The 17,992-nt window shown below is 30.4% G+C and overlaps 1 non-coding gene across 1 annotated transcript; it reads right to left on the reverse strand.

The window, feature by feature from the left end:
* Window positions 1-17,161: 17,161 nt before the first annotated feature.
* On the reverse strand, window positions 17,162-17,268 carry LOC133030698 (small nucleolar RNA R71). The gene has a single exon (XR_009684247.1). It is a non-coding gene; the product is annotated as a small nucleolar RNA R71 (small nucleolar RNA).
* Between the last annotated feature and the right edge of the window lie 724 nt (window positions 17,269-17,992).

Below are 17,992 nucleotides of genomic sequence, written 5' to 3' on the forward strand. Positions count from 1 at the left end.
ATTAAAATTAGAATATTATTATACATAAGTTTTTAAAATTTAGAATATTATTAATTAAATAATAGTTACTTAAATTGATTCTAAGAAAAAAAAAATGACAATAAAATTATATATTATTTTTAAATTAATAAAAAATTTATATAAATATTTATATTAAATTAGTGATTAAATTAGTGTTTAAGATAAACAATTTTATATTGTTCAAGTATTTTTATTTTACTATTTTATATATTTTAATTTTAATTTATTATTATATATTTTTATTTAATTTAAGTTTTTTTTTCTAAAAGGAAATAAATAAAATAGTCCATTCCATTCTTAAACCAAACACAGGATTACTTTCAGCATAATCCAATCTTGTCCAGTCCAGTCCAATCCTTTTCAGTCCAATCCTACGTACCAAACGAGCCCTTAGGGAAAAGAAAAGAATGGAAATAGCTAGCTTTCTGGATTTATCAAGCCTAAAATATTTTCAGCAATGTGCTCTCTTGATAGAAACTAATTCACTCCCAAAGTGAACCCAAGACCTCTATTTATAGTGTTTTGAGGATCACATTTGAAAATCAAAGTCTCTTCACCACATGGCTGTTACCAGTACTTTAATTAGTGTTTAATGGGATAAAAATGTTGGACAAGAGAGCTAGAAACATGCTCAATCAATTCATGTACGTTTATGGACGTTTTCAAAAACTAGTTTCAGGTGTTCGTAAAACAACCATAAAACAACATAAAAACAACCATTAAACAACTGTTTCTAGATTACTCAAAATGTAACTCCTCTCCGAGTTAAATCTTTCCCAACGTCCCAATACCCATCTAAATGATATAATTGAGTATTGTAACAGTTTCTAACAGCTAGAAACTTATCTCATTAATTCCATAACTTCCATATGTAATAACTCACTTAAATATTTTTAGATTTGTAACTCATCATATGTTACAACTTTTATGTGTATTATTATACTATATATGATATAATACAACCTCCAACACATAATATATACTAATCTCATATTAATATAATATGTCACATTTAAATATTTTAATCTATATTATATTATAACAAATAATATAATATTCCCCCACTAGATTAAAATTTACGACACACCATTGTAACATTATAAAATCAATCAAATATTACATATATCCCCCACTTTGATAGAATAAATCAAACACTTTTATAGAGATCTTGCTTAGATGCATAAAGTAAAATGTCTTTCGACTTAAATTTTACCTTAGTGTAGTTACCACAAAGTTTGTTAAAATTTTGGTTGCCGTAGCATTGAACCACTATTCCTTTAATACAAACCGGTGATAAAACACACACATCTTTGCTAGAGTTCACTTGAGACCTCATTATATCTCACTTGTGCACCGTTAATGGCCATGTGCAACATCCATTTCATGGACTCTCTAGAGAATAACTCCCAATTCTCATAAGAGGCGGCACCACCTCTAGTCCATATAAGTGGAAATCATTCTATTAAAAAACTTTTCAGTTTTAACCCTCTAAATTTTACCATTAGTACTCTTTCATAGATGGGACAAGTTGAGTACTACTTTTTTTCACTCTATTGACTTGTTATTACCTATTGAACTTAAGACTAGATTTTTACTAGTGTTAAGATAGGTTACCATCAATGAGTAAAACTCTATGGGAGTTTGTCCCATCCCTCAAAATTTCATGATTTAATCTTGTACGGAGATTAAGTGATTTGTTATAACCACACACTTTTCGATTCCAAGCGAATCTTGCTAGCCAAAATTAGTGTCCATTATTACACGACCACTTTTCTCCTTAAGTATACTTAAGCTTTGAAAATTTAATCATAGAAGATAAATTTTCACACTTTCTCTATTTCTCACAAATTTTGATACCAAGCATATCAAAATATATACACTAACTTTAGACACCAAACATGTCTAAGTTATACTCAAGTCTTAGGCACCAAGCATACCTAAATTTCATATATCATCATTCTTTTACTAAATTACTTGATAAATATTAGATATCACCCCCACACTTTCTCACATTTCACTATCAAGATAATATCTTGATTTTAAAATATAGATGACCACTTTGTCTTTATAATTTCTTTTTAATTTCCTTCTTGAAATTATTTTCACTAAAATTTGACACCAAAATATGTCAAAATTTTCGCATGTGCACATAACCAAAATTAATTTAGAATTTGAGTTCCAAATCAAATAAACTAATCAACAATGTCTCATCACATTTTGATTAAGTTTGTGGCTCACCCCCACATTTATACATAAAGTGTATATAAAATATTACTTTTTGTGTATTTTTCTCTTGAAAGGACTCTTTAAGGTCACTTTGAAAAATACCATTTGATATTATTAGTTTTCTCAACAAAACTAAAATATCAAACTCACATCACCACTTAAAAAGTAATGTGATTATTTGTTCCCATAATTTTAAGATTATCTCCTCATTAAGATTAACACAAATATTACACCAAAGCTAACGAAATTCTCATCAATTTTGTTCACCACTTTAATTATTTAAGATTCAAAATTGCTTTTTTAATTTTGTTTTCACAATTTTTGAATCCACCATGATTCACTTTAATTTGAGTCTAAAATTGCTCTTCTAATTATGACTCATTTCACAAGTTTAGATCCACTTAGATCTATTTACTCTTTGGCAAGATAAGCCCAAAAAAGAATAACTCTCATAGTTCTCATCTCATAAAATGAGATAGAAACCACTAATGAAAAAATAATTCCGAAACTCTTTATTCTCAAAAAATGTGAACACATCTTTTCCATCATCATCACTATTATTATTATCATATACACTAAATATGATTAGTTACTCATATATTATTATATACTAATAATATATATAACTCTCATGCATAAAATTATTATCTCCCAAATTTTATGCTAATTAATATATTAGGTATGTTACTATCATCTCATATAACATATACTCATCATAATATATATTATCTCCACATAATATATATTATATATGTATAACATACATAAATATTCTCATCATAAATATATATTATCATATGTTCAACATATATATAATATATATATAACTCATATACATGTTATATATTATGTATATCTTACATATACATATTGTAAAGTCTTTTTTTGGCAAGTTAGATGCTAAAATATTTTTTATTTTATGGTGAGATTTATTTGTGCTTTCAATCCGATTTTCTCACCTTTATTATTTAATTTTTATTGTTCTTTTCTAGTTTAGGAAAGATTAATTTTCAGCTGGCTTTTTCTTGTATGAAAACTTCTTGAAAGAGAAGAAATTCTCTTATGGAAAGTTTGTTTTTAAAGGAAACATAGACTATTTTTATTTTCCTTAATGAATTTGATTGTGTCTTGATACAATCAGATCATTCACACTGTTTTTGGAAGGTATCAAGACTTAATACAAGATCGGACTCGTTTATGGCAAGTTTCCTTTTTTGGTCTGATTTGCTGCGTCAGAATCCGTTTCTGATGCTGCAAATCAAGTTTTTCTTAGGAAAGTTTTGTACAGCTGTAGATTCGACTTTGTGGCTGTCTCTAGGGCTTCTATGTTCTATAAATAGAACCTAGAGAGCAGCCATTCGGATTAACTCTTCTAGTTTTCATTTTTTGCATTTTTCTTATTTGTGAGAAGAGAGTTCTCTTTGTGAGAACCTAGTTGTTCATCTAGGTTCTAGTATTTTTCATATCTGTTCTTACTCTGTCTTAGAGTTTGTTAGAACGACTTGACTGAACAAGAGATTGGTCTTCGGGAGAAGACTTGTTCAAGCCTTACTTCGGGAGGAAGTAAGCACGCACACTTCAAAAACGAAGGGAGTTCGTTGTTTGAAGGTGTTTCAGAAGTCAAATTCATAAAGTGAATTACAAAGGATTGCGACAATAATTTAGAGGGAGTCTAAACTTGTTTAAGTCAATTATCTTTGTAATTGTTGATACTTTATTAATTAATTTCATTCTCTGGGTGTGGCCCCGTGGAGTACAAGTGTTCGAAAGAACACTGATACCACGTACAAATCTCTTGTGTCAAGTGATTTAATTTTCTGTAATTATTTTTATAATCTGTTTTGTCGCTGCAAAACTGGTTTCTACAGTAACAGAATTACATTCTGCTTCTGCAAACGTATACTGTTTTATATTTTCGTATATATTATTGACATTTGCAAAAACTCAGTTTTTCAATTGGTATCAGAGCAGGACACTAAACTCTTAGTGTGGTCCTTTTAACGGTTTCGTGTGTTTTTGTGTAAAATGTCATTTTTTGCAGAATGAAGTTCGATTTCTAGACCACCTTTGCTTAATGATTCTAATTATCCTTATTGGAAAGTTAGAACGAGGGCCTTCATCAAATCTCAAGATGAGATAGCTTGGAGGATGGTTCTATCAGGTTGGTCTTCTTTAATTGAGACAAATTCCGAAGGTAATTCTAAAATAAAATCTGAACTGGAATGGTCTATTGAAGATGATAAACTTTCTGCCTATAATAGCAAAGCGTTGCATGCTATATTTAATGGTGTAGGTGAAGGTTATATTAAACTTATATCATCTTCTGAATCTGCTAAGGAAGCTTTGGCAGATCCTTCAAACTCAATTTGAAGGAACATCTGATGTTAAGCGTTCTAAATTTATTATGCTTCAAACTAAATTTGATGAGCTTAGGATGTCTGATAATGAAAACCTAACTGAAGTCTATGAAAGGCTATCTGATATAGCTAATGAACATTTTGCTCTTCGTGAAAAGCTTGATGATTTTGTTCTTGTGACAAAAATTGTTAGAGTTCTTCCAGAGAGGTTCGATACTAAACTTTTGGCAATGGAGGAAGCTAAAGACTTTAGCACAATGAAGGTGGAAGAATTAATGGGTTCCTTGCGTACTTTTGAATTGAATCAACAAATCAATTGTTTGCATTTCTTTTCTCTTTTCTTCTATATTTTTTTCTTTTCTTTCTTGTCTTTAAATACTAGAAACTTGTGAAATTGTAAACAAGACAGCAGCCATGGATGAACAATTTCAAGTTTGGATTTTATTTTTTGATAAGAATATGAGCTAAACTTTTTGAGGCTTGAATGGCTATGCACTCCTATGTTGGGTATGATTAATTTTTAAGCTTATTTTAGCATCTTTGCCTTTGTTCATTCAAGTGAGCTTGTCATTTTATTTGATTGTTATTTGTTGGCCATGAGTAACAATTAATCAAGCTAGATCTTGTTCTGGAAGGGTGGATCTAGTAGTTAAACTTGGATGGAGCAAGAGAAATCCTAGATTTAGGTTTTTCTTTGTAAGTGGAATAGGAATATTTCATTTACCTTGCATAACTTAAGAATTGATGCTTAATTAGTGTTTTGCAATCTGGTTTGATATATGAATATGTGAATCTAAATGGTAGAACTTAAATTGTGATTTTGGAAAATTCTCATAAACACATAAAAAATTATGTTATCACTGTGCAGGAATGCTAAAGTAATGCTATAGCTGTTGGAATTTATTTTACGAGGATCTTAGATCTACTCACAAGTATGTTGTTTAACACCCTAAATATGAACTTTCTAAAACGATAAAATAAACACATATAAAGTTAAGAAAATCTTACATTGATGCAGGAGAATTAATGTCTCATTCCACTCAGATCTCTAACCCTTGTATCCTTTCTGTCGCAGAGTATTATCAAGATCTGAGCCCGAATGTCCTTCTTCTTTAAGTTTGATCCTTCACAGTCTTCCAATCTATGATTGAGTTACTGCTTGCTGTGTGTGGGCACTTACTCTTTCACTAGGGTCGAAATTTTATGAAGAGAGAAAAGAGAAGAGGTTTCGGCCAGGTATAGAAAGTAGGGAAGGCTCAGTTTTTCTGAAGAGAGAAATTTCTGTCAGAAGATGTTATGAAAGCATTGTGTTTGACTGAGCCATCACTTTCTATTTATAGGCAACTACTAGGTTTAGGTTAGGAATTATTTGGCATTAAAAGAATGAAAATATTAATTTGAAAATCCACAAATAGTGGCCGGCCATGGTGTGTTAATGGGCCCCACTTTATTTTGCAGTTTTAACAAATTTTATTTCTATTTTCTCAAAAACGCCAATTTTCTAATTCTAACCATTTAAATGCCAAAACTAATTATTTAATAACTAAAATAGATTATTAAATAATATTGTCATTTAATTTAATTATTAACTAGACATATAAAGTCCATTAATAAATAAATAAACCTAGAATCTCTTTTCTTTACAATTTCACCCCTGCTTAGTGAAAATTCATAAATTAGACATAGTCTAACTTTAGAATTATAATTGATCAATCACGAATCAATTAATGAGTCTTACAAGCAGAATGTTCTCAACTAGTATGGGGACCATGGATCTATATGCTGAGCTTCCAATAAGTGAACCAAATTTACAAAGTAAATTCCTACTTATTAATTCTTCGTTGAATCCACTCTTAGAACTTAGAATTGCACTCTCAGACTTATATAGAGCATATTATATGTGCCACGATATCAATATGCTATCTCATTTAACCATTGTTATAATCTTATTGTGATTTAAAGATCCTCTATATAGATGATCTACATCAAGATGGGATTTCTTTACCGTTCTCACCCCTCAATGTATTTTGCCCCTTAAAACACTTAGGTACCTGTAAATGGTATTTAGTGATCTAATAATTAGTCAGTTAAACAAGAGCTCATCCATTTACTTCTATTTGCTAAGCTCGAAGGGAATCATCACTTGACTTCTATACACCATTAGAAGCTATAGATTCCATATTTATGTTCAGCACTCCCACTCAATCATACTATCATGTTCCCAAAATATACGTATCACCCTGACCTAAAAGTAGGCTTAACTAATAAATCAAAGAACATGAATAACACTCCTGAGTTGAGCCTAAGCATATCAGGATTTAGATTTTTTTAATCTTAAGATCAACTACTGATATTGACTTGGAAAGATATATATAACGGTAAGTTTGTAATACCTTAACTTAGTTGCAATATCGGTCCAGTCCAATGTATACTCCATACATTCGAAACTAGTATACTTTACTAATGTCCTGGAAAGAACATAACACTTACTCCAAGTGTAAGTACACATCATCGCTGATTATCACATTAGTGTAAATCTAATAACACTGATGAAACAGGGACCGTCTTTTGATTCATATGATCACAATCACATTCCACTGTGTTGACGATACTGTAATTGTGAATAAACATATGATCTAGATTTAACTGATTTTGTATGTGTGAATGTAATAAACATATTAAACCATTAGCATGTAAAATTCATGCAAACATCAATCACTTCAAATTCCTTATATTGATAACTAATCAGATTGTAAAGAGTTTTATTTAGGGCATAAAACCCAACAAACTCCCACTTGCACTAACATAAAACAAACTGTGCAAATAGGTCAATCTAATGTCTTGATCTTCAGATCAAGTGTAGTATATTTGAATCCACCCAAACTTCTGGAAACTAGTTCATAAATTCACTTATGAAACATCCTTTACTATATGCTTTACTCATCAAGGGATACTGAAATCTTTACTGTTTTAAAAGTACATATGAATTAACAGAAGACATATCTCTCATATTTTAAAATATGGAATTGAGATAATACAGTGTAGACTTTTCTTCAGCAATATAACTTTCTTGGTATTTTCGAATTTACAAAGTTATAATTCTTCTCTGGTAGAGCTTGAATTATTATAGAATAATTCCTCCACCCCCAAAGTAAGCACCATCTCAAAGATCTCGAAATGAGTTGGTAAGATAAAAGGACAACTGATACACAGTTCCTTAATATCTAACATATAGATCACTTTCATAAATCTTTCTTGAATATCTTCTAATGTTCCCTATTTGATTACATCTTAGATAGCTCCCACTCAATAGCAGATGTCTGGTTAAATAATACTTTTAACCTCTGATTGTTTGGAGAGTTACCTAGTTGTGACTTTTGTATTAGTCTGAAACTTTAAGTCAAGACTAAGTCATCAACATAGCAGACTAGTATTTGAAGTGAAAAATACATGCCAGAGATTAAGTAATCAAAATTAAGATACCATAAAATTTTATAAGGATAAAGAATTCTAGGTTCAAGTCATTCGAATAGACTGAACTAGAGTTCTCTATCTTATTCTCATAATTCTGATAAGTTATACCTTTCCATGTGTATGGTTAGATTTGCTTTTCAGTAGTGTTCTTAAGTACCTATCACAAGTGTCAACCTGATGAAGATGGGTATAGAATTTTAAAATTCTCCCACTCAATTAAGGTAGTGTGAAACTTTATCAAAGAACTTTCATAGGTATCAAACTTTTACTTACAACAGTAAAATCGAAATGGAACATACAATCAAGATCAAGAATTTATATTGATAATAGCTAACTCATTATATTACTTCCATGTTTAAAGAGAAAAATATGTGTTACATAGGGAATTGTGGAATAGAGTCCACCCCCAAGTATATACATATAGGGTATTGTGGATAAACTCCACCCCTAAGTATATAGAGATTATGATCCACCCCTAAAGGTTGTAAAGATCATTATTCTCTAAGTGTGATAGAGTTTATGTGGAGTTGAATACTATCCAGAGTTCATTAGATATAAAAGATCGTTGAACTGCATAGTTTTCTTAACTTTTCTCTACCCCTATCAGATCAAAAGATCTTTTTATTAAACAAATTCTTAATAATTGTATTAGAATGAACAATTATTAATAAACATAGAAATAGTTTCTAGTGTTTATTTAGTATAACTCTATGAAGAGTTGTAAATATTATAGAATTTGCATCAATAATAAAAAAAACACTTACACATACAAACATATAAATATAATGTGGTAATAATTGATGAAGATAAAATAAATGAAGCTCAATCTCATAAATTGCAATTGTTGAATTCGAAAATAAAAGAAACTTTATTAATTAAAAAAAAATATTGCAACAATATGAGAAAAACAGGGATAAATATCCCTAACTAAAATTTGAAATCCAAATTGTCTTTAAACTAAAACAATTAATTCAAAATTAAATTGAAGAGCTTCATCTTCATCTGGACGATTTCACCCTTGGTCCAGCTTTCCGATCCAACTCATCTGAGTTCAAGTAGCTTGGCCTATAAGAAGAAGAAAACAAATAAACAAAGTTAGTCCAGAATCATAAATTCAATTGGATAATAATTCACTAAAACTCTTAAAGTTTATAGATAGAAATACCTTGTTTCTTTGCAAGAAGTTTAGGACACTGGGGTTTCCAATGACCTTTTTCATTGCAGTAGAAACACTTTCCTTTAAGTGTAGCATCACCAGAAGGAGCAGCCTTTTTATTTTTCATGGCTTTTGTTCGCTTCTTGGTGTTCTTCCACTTCTTCTTCAATTTGGGTTTCGAAGCAGAGGCAACATTTGCTTCAGGTTTGTTCGTCCTATTACCATTCCCAGGATTATGAGGTTTACTCCCTTTCTTCTTGGGTCCTCCAATCAAATTTTCATAAGTTTGAAGGTCATTGACTAATTCATGAAAGTCAATTTCCTTCTTATTCATGACATAATTTTATGTGTATGGTAGAAATGCTGGAGTCAGGCTATTCAAGATAAGGCTTACTTGAGTAGCACTGTCCATTTCAGCACCATGATCCTGGGCTTCTTGGAAATAACTCGCCATGAGGAGAACATGGTCACGCACGTTTTGATGAGGTTCCATCCGTGCATTAATGTACTTCTTAGTCGCGTCAAAGCGTGACTGAAGTGATGCCTTACCGAATAGCTCATTTAACTTCGTCATAACTTCAGCAGCCTTCTCGGTTTTGGAAAATCGAGTTTTAAGGGTGTCAACCATGCTGGAAAGCATAAAGTATAGAGCTTTGTCATTTGCTTTCTGCCAACGCTCATACTTTTCTTTCACAGCTTTGGATGCATTATCCCCAGGCACTTCAGGTGACGGCTCAGTTAAAACAAACAAGGCACTTTCTCATATGAGAGCAATATTAATGTTCTCATTCCATTTAGGAAAGTTAGATCCATTCAGCTTATTTTCAGTCAACAGTGATAACATGGGATTCATGATGATAATACAGGATACTACAAAATAATAGAAATCAACAAATAGAAATTAATAATGGTTTAAACACAAAATCAATTCAGAAATTATAAGCACATAGCAAGTAGGAATGATATGAGAAAATACTTAAAAAAAAATTCAATCCTTAATAATTTCCAAGGTTTTTCAATAAACTGATATCAGTGTCCCGTTTAGGCGAGAGTCAAAGCTATCATCTATTGAATAGAGTTGTCAGCTCATCTAAAATGTTAAACATTCTAGCAACCTTTTATTCGATCAAGATTGGAATCCAGCGTTGTCCCGTTTAGGCGAGAGCAAGGCTATTCTATCTTATGAGCTACTACCATTGTTTCGCAATTTGCAAGTCAAATATAGTCGCCACCATTAGGGTGATCTATACCATATAAAACACTTACAAACTACTTATCTTTCGAGATTAAACGGTGCAAAATTGCTAATGAACGTTCCTCCATTAAGGAGGATTACTCACTAAAACAAACGCGATGTAAAACAAACAATGGAGATCGAATATCTTAATAATAATAAAGCTCATTCTTTAAAATGTATTTTCTTTATTATTCTAATAAATATATTCATTAAATTCGAAATTTGGAATTAAAAATTCAAAAATAAGAATTTAATATTTATAAAATTATACTTAGATGGTGATTGAAATAAAATTAATTATTTCCATCTTAGTAATAATCTTAAATATAAATATTAAGGAAATTAATTTAAGTTGAATTAAATTAAATTAATTAGCAACTTAAAAATTTCCTTGAGAATATATTTATTGTATTCGAAAAATAAAGTATAAAAATTATACAAATTTTCGAAAAATAATAAAACTTAGAAAAGAAATACTTCAAGCAAAAATATCACCTATCTAGATTTTCTTTTGACTAGTTAATTTAATTTCTAATAATATATATTTTTAACTTATTTATTTTAAATTAATCAATTAAATGAAATAATCATTGATTTAAGTTGGTCCAAGAATTAATTAAAATAAATAATTAATTTACAACTCAATCTATTTTTCAGAAAAAATTCAAAAATATTGCATAATTAAAATGCAATTTTCGAAATTGATTAATAAAAAAAATATATATATATATATTGAAAATTATTTAAATTTAAGTTGAAAAATTAAATTTCAACCTAAAATAATTTTCTATTTAATTAAGTGTCATGAAAAATAAATATTTAAGTATCATGATTAAAATCAACTTAGATATTTAAATTTTTCAATTTAATTAAATGTATTAAATTCAAGAAATAAATAATTAAGTGTAGAGAAGGCTTAATTATTAATTTCTAGTTTAATACTAGGTTAAAATATACTTAAATAAAATTGTACCAAAATTAATTATTTAAATAATTAATTTCACAATGTATAATATTTTCCTATTAGAATATTAGAAATAATAAGTAGTCTAGAAATAACAATCTAAAAAATATCTTATTTGACTAAGTATCTTTTCAACAAAAAATTTGAAAAATATCTAATTTAAGTTGTATAGAAAAAATTTAAAACTTAAATAATTTCAAATTTAGATTTAATTAAATATCAAAAATTAAGTTATAACCACTTAATTTGAAAATATTCTATTTTAAGTTAATATTCGAAAAGATATTAACTTAAAAAATATCTTAAGAATCTTTAATAACTAATGCGTAGGATTCCTCAACTTAATTTAAAATTTAAATAAAATATTCAAATTTAAGTTAGATATGAAAAATCAGTTAAAATAATTAATTTATAACTTAAATAGGAATATTTAATTAAATAAGTTCCATAAAGAATCTAGTTAGTTAAAATTCTATATTTAATTAAATACAAGAAAAATATAAATAGTTTTGTCTAGAAATAATATCTAAAACTAAAGGTGTTTTTCTTAAAATTAACTTTAAAATATTAAAATGAAAATAAATTTCATATATTTTAAAAGTTAATTATGTTGCTAATTCAATTTTATTAGGTCAAACTAATATAATTAACCTAGTACAGTTATTTAAATCAGGCAAATGGGCCTTCACAATTGGGGTAGTTCATGTGAGGGGGTGCTGGGTTCAGTATGTCGTACCCACTTCTATAGCTCCCAACTCTCACACAAGGCCCAAAAAAGAGGAATTTAACCTTAAAATAAATAACTGTTATTAATTGAATAGGTCCAATAACTAAATGGACCTAAATAAAATCTATCATGGTGTGACATTTTATTTAGCAACAACCTATATGCATCTATATAATAAAATAAACACATAGGCTCACACAGGTACACACTTGGATGGATCCTATCACGTTGCTAGGTCATACACAGATGAAAGAAGATTATAAAATTTACCTGTTACAAATTATTAACTTGACCAAGGGAGCCATGAGTTAAAATCAGATCATTGGATCTGTCAACAAGTTAACCATGGCTATTTGCAATCAAGTAATAATAGGTTTTGAAAACTTACACACAAGCTAAAACCACATACTCCTGCAACAAGGTTAGCTGGATAGTTGGAAGTAGGATTTATTTAATTTTAAATAAATAAATTTCGAAAATAAAATAATTAAATAAATAAAAAATTAATTTTCGAAAAATTAAAAAAAAATTATTTATTTTTGAAAATAAAAAAAATTATTAATTTAAATTTTGAAATTATTTAAAAATAAATATTTAAAATTAAACCTACAATTTTGAAAAATTAGGTTTCAACTATCCTAAATATCATTTCAAAATTTGCTAACTACTTTTAAAAATTAAATGTTATTTTATAAATAAAAATTAAATAAAAATTAAAAAAGATAAATTAAATATCTTTTTCAGATTTTAAATTTAATTTAAATAAATAAAATAACAAAATTTAAAGTTAGCAAAATATCTTACATCTATTTAAAATTACATGATTATAGTTATCTTATTTTAAATTTAAATAAGGTCAAATTATTTAAAAAAAAGATTTAATTTAAAAATTTAAAATCTGACCTTAAATTTAAAAATAAGATAAGATATAATCAAATTTAAAAATAAGATAGATAATTAAGCAAAAAGATAGATATTTACTAATTTCAAATTCAAATTACACTAATATCATGAATTAAATTTAAAAAATATTAAATAAATTAATTATGATAATTAGAATTGAATTAGGAATAGTAAATCTATAAATACAAAACTACACAAAAAATCGGAACTTAAATCCATGAAAAAGCATGAAAAAACGAAGAAAAACGAAAAATTTGGGAGTTTCATACCGTCCGCGCGCGCAACATGAGGGAATAGCCGAGAAAACTCGACGGACAGGGGAGCTGCCAGCATATCCGCGCGCGGAATGGGGTGTCATCAGACATCCGCGCGCGTTGCTCAGACAAAATCCTCTCTGAACACGCGTGTGACCGAGGTTAACTCGGTTCCGCGCGCGCGTGATGATGCACAGTCACCTTACCTTTTTTCGAATCTTCAAAAAATCATAACTAATTCAAATTAAATTGAAATTGAGTTCTGTAAAAAAGTAACTTGCTTAATTTTTTCCATACTATCCAATAAAAATAATTTCAGAAACAAAATTTCAATTATTTTTCACGAAAATTCACAAACATCAATCAATCATCATATAACACTCAATACAACATGAAACCATCCAAATAATAAATAATCGTTTTAAAGTCCAAATTTCTTGCAAGAAAATAAATTACCATGGCTCTAAGGCCAGTTGTTGGAATTTATTTTACCAGGATCTTAGATCTACTCACAAGTATGTTGTTTAACACCCTAAATATGAACTTTCTAAAACGATAAAATAAACACATATAAAGTTAAGAAAACCTTACATTGATGCAGCGGAATTAATGTCTCCTTCCACTCAGATCTCTAACCCTTGTATCCTTTCTGTCGCAGAGTATTATCAAGATCTGAGCCCGAATGTCCTTCTTCTTTAAGTTTGATCCTTCACAGTCTTCCAATCTATGATTGAGTTACTGCTTGCTGTGTGTGGGCACTTACTCTTTCACTAGGGTCGAAATTTTATGAAGAGAGAAAAGAGAAGAGGTTTTGGCCAGGTATAGAAAGTAGGGAAGGCTCAGTTTTTCTGAAGAGAGAAATTTCTGTCAGAAGATGTTATGAAAGCATTGTGTTTGACTAAGCCATCACTTTCTATTTATAGGCAACTACTAGGTTTAGGTTAGGAATTATTTGGCATTAAAATAATAAAAATATTAATTTGAAAATCCACAAATAGTGGCCGGCCATGGTGTGTTAATGGGCCCCACTTTATTTTGCAGTTTTAACAAATTTTATTTCTATTTTCTCAAAAACGCCAATTTTCTAATTCTAACCATTTAAATGCCAAAACTAATTATTTAATAACTAAAATAGATTATTAAATAATATTGTCATTTAATTTAATTATTAACTAGACATATAAAGTCCATTAATAAATAAATAAACCTAGAATCTCTTTTCTTTACAATTTCACCCCTGCTTAGTGAAAATTCATAAATTAGACATAGTCTAACTTTAGAATTATAATTGATCAATCACGAATCAATTAATGAGTCTTACAAGCAGAATGTTCTCAACTAGAATGGGGACCATGGATCTATATGCTGAGCTTCCAATAAGTGAACCAAATTTACAAAGTAAATTCCTACTTATTAATTCTTCGTTGAATCCACTCTTAGAACTTAGAATTGCACTCTCAGACTTATATTGAGCATATTATATGTTCCACGATATCAATATGCTATCTCATTTAACCATTGTTATAATCTTATTGTGATTTAAAGATCCTCTATATAGATTATCTACATCAAGATGAGATTTCTTTACCGTTCTCACCCCTCAATGTATTTTGCCCCTTAAAACACTGATAACTCTATGGTATAGAGTTAATTTTTATGCTTTTAAACTAAAGTATTGTGAGGAGAGTAATGAAAATGTGTTTATTTTGCTTAATTTTAATTAGTTTTAGTGTTATTTTCTATTTAGTAATCTAACCTTTAAGTCTTGTAAATATTGATATTGTTGGGTGTGTTTTTCCAAGTAACTGTGCTTATTTTGTTGAAAAAGGAGGAATTAAATTGATAGGTAAAAGAAAAAGAAGCAAGGAAGAAAAGGAGCACAAGCTGAAACTGGGTTGATTGCTGAAGCAATGCTAAAGCAATGCTGAAGTGAATTCAGCATCCTGGCAGTGACGTGGAAACACGAATTTCACTTATCCACCTCAGCAACTTCGGTCCAGTCACTCAAATTGCACCAGCCAGCTGACGTGGAAGAAAGGGGTCTAACCCTAGTGGGCCAAAGTGGAAAAGTTTGGGCTTCTATTTTGGGGTATGAAGTTTGTACCCTAAAAACCCAACAACAAAAGAGAAGAAAAGGGAAGTACACCATAATCATCTTCATCATCTTGTATGTACAGTACGGGGCAGCTGCCATTTTTTCTATGGAGGAGCTTTAATTGCAGCAGGAAGTACAACAAAGAAGAAAGAAGAGGGGACCAAGCCTAGTGTTTGAATTTTCTTTTACCCTTTCTTGATAGTCTTCTTTATTTTTCTCTTTGTTATTGTTGTTTGTACTTAGTATTCAAAACTTCTTGAGATTGTAAATTTGGGCAGCAGCCATGGATGAAGTATTTTTAGCTTGGATTTTATCTTTTTATTTGAATATGAGCTAAGCTTTTGAGGCTTGAATGACTATGAACTTCTAAGTTGGGTATGATTAAATTTTAAGCTTACTTTAGTATTTGTTTGCCTTTGTTCATTCAAGTGAGTTTCATTTTAATTGATTGTTGTTTTTTGGCCATGAATAACAATTTGCTAAGCTAGATCTTGTACTGGAAGGGCTAGATCTAGTAGTTCAACTTGAATGAAGCAAGTGAAAACCTAGATTTAGGCTTTTCTTTGTAAGTGGATAGGAATATTTCATTTACCTTGCATAACTTACCAAATGAATGCTTGAATGGTGTCCTGCTTGCTGGTTTGATATAGGAATATATTGAGCTTAATGGTAGGATTAAAGTTGTGAGTGTTGGAAAATTCTCACAAGCCTAGAGGAATTTGTTGTTATCTCTGTGCAGAATGCTAAAGTAATGCTGAACCAATGCTGTACTGACTGTAAAAAACCTGACTAGAAGGAATTAGTTATTCAAGCCATTTTTGCCATATTATATTTTTATCTTGCAAACAATTTTTCTAGCAGCAGTAGTTTTAATTTTAGCAAGTTTAATTCTTGTCAATTTTAATTTTGAATCATTACTCAACCATTTACATATTATTTTTTTTTTATTTTAAGTTGTAATTAGTTGATTTTATATCAAACTTTGTTTGCAATCCCTGTGGAGACGATCTTACTTATCACTTTATTACTTGTGTGACTGCGTATACTTGCGTATATAATTTTCACAACAAGTTTTTGGCGCCGTTGCCGGGGATTGAAACTAAAAATTGTGTATTATCAACTATTTTGCAATTTATTTTCTGGTTTAAAGTTTTAATCCTATTTTGGTGCGCTGAATTTTTCTTTTTCAGGTGTAATCTAGTGTATGAACGAGCAAGAAGAAGACCTTGAACTTGCTCCTATTGACCCCGAAATTGAACGCACTTTTAGACAAAGGAGGAAGGAACAAAAGGCTAAAAAACGCTGCAATATGGCCGATGGGTTTGAAATTGGAGATGCTCATAATGAAGCCAATCCTATTGCTTTGGCCGATGATAGAGCCCGAGCAATAAGAGAGTATGCAGCCCCTATGTTCAATGAGCTAAATCCGGGTATTGTGAGACCCGAAATCCAAGCACCTCACTTTGAGCTCAAGCCCGTCATGTTTCAAATGCTCCAAACGGTTGGTCAATTTGGTGGGTCGCCAACGGAAGATCCTCACCTCCATATTCGCTCATTTTTGGAGGTGAGTGATTCTTTCAAGCTACAAGGAGTAAGTGAAGAGGCTTTAAGATTAAAGTTGTTCCCATTTTCCTTGAGGGATCGGGCTAGAGCATGGCTTAACACTCTTCCTCCCGATTCGGTGACTAATTGGAATGACTCGGCTGAAAAATTCTTGAGAAAGTACTTTCCTCCAACAAGAAATGCAAAGTTTCGAAGCGAGATCATGTCTTTTCAACAATTGGAAGACGAGACTACTAGTGATGCATGGGAAAGATTCAAGGAGTTGTTAAGGAAGTGCCCACACCATGGTATTCCTCATTGTATTCAACTTGAGACATTTTACAATGGTCTCAATGCGGCCTCTAGGATGGTGTTGGATGCTTCCGCTAATGGAGCCATTCTTTCCAAGTCTTACAATGAAGCTTTTGAGATTTTAGAAAGGATAGCTAGCAACAACTATCAATGGTCAACTAATAGAGCTCCTACAAGCCGAAAAGTAGCGGGTGTTCTTGAAGTAGATGCTTTGACCGCTCTAACCGCTCAAATGGCCTCAATGACCAACATTTTGAAGAATATGAATATGGGAGGAAGTGTACAACCAGCCGCTGCCATTCAAAGGGCAGAAATCTCTTGTGTGTATTGTGGTGATGGGCATACTTTTGAAAATTGCCCTTCAAATCCAGCTTCGGTTTGCTATGTGGGTAATCAAAACTTCAACCGCAACAACAATCCATACTCAAACTCCTACAATCCCGCATGGAAGCATCATCCGAACTTTTCATGGGGAGGTCAAGGGGCAAGTTCAAGTGGAGCACAACAAACACAAGGAAAGCAATCATTCCCACCGGGTTTTTCTCAACAACCAAGACCTCAACAACCTCACCAACCTCAAGGCTCTCAAACTAGTTCTTTGGAGAGCTTAATGAGAGATTATATGGCCAAGAATGACGCTGTAATTCAAAGCCAAGCAGCATCTCTTCGGAATCTTGAAGTTCAATTGGGGCAATTGGCCAATGATTTGAAGAATAGACCACAA

Source organism: Cannabis sativa, chromosome 8, assembly GCF_029168945.1.
Source record: "Cannabis sativa cultivar Pink pepper isolate KNU-18-1 chromosome 8, ASM2916894v1, whole genome shotgun sequence".
Lineage (NCBI taxonomy): Eukaryota > Viridiplantae > Streptophyta > Magnoliopsida > Rosales > Cannabaceae > Cannabis > Cannabis sativa.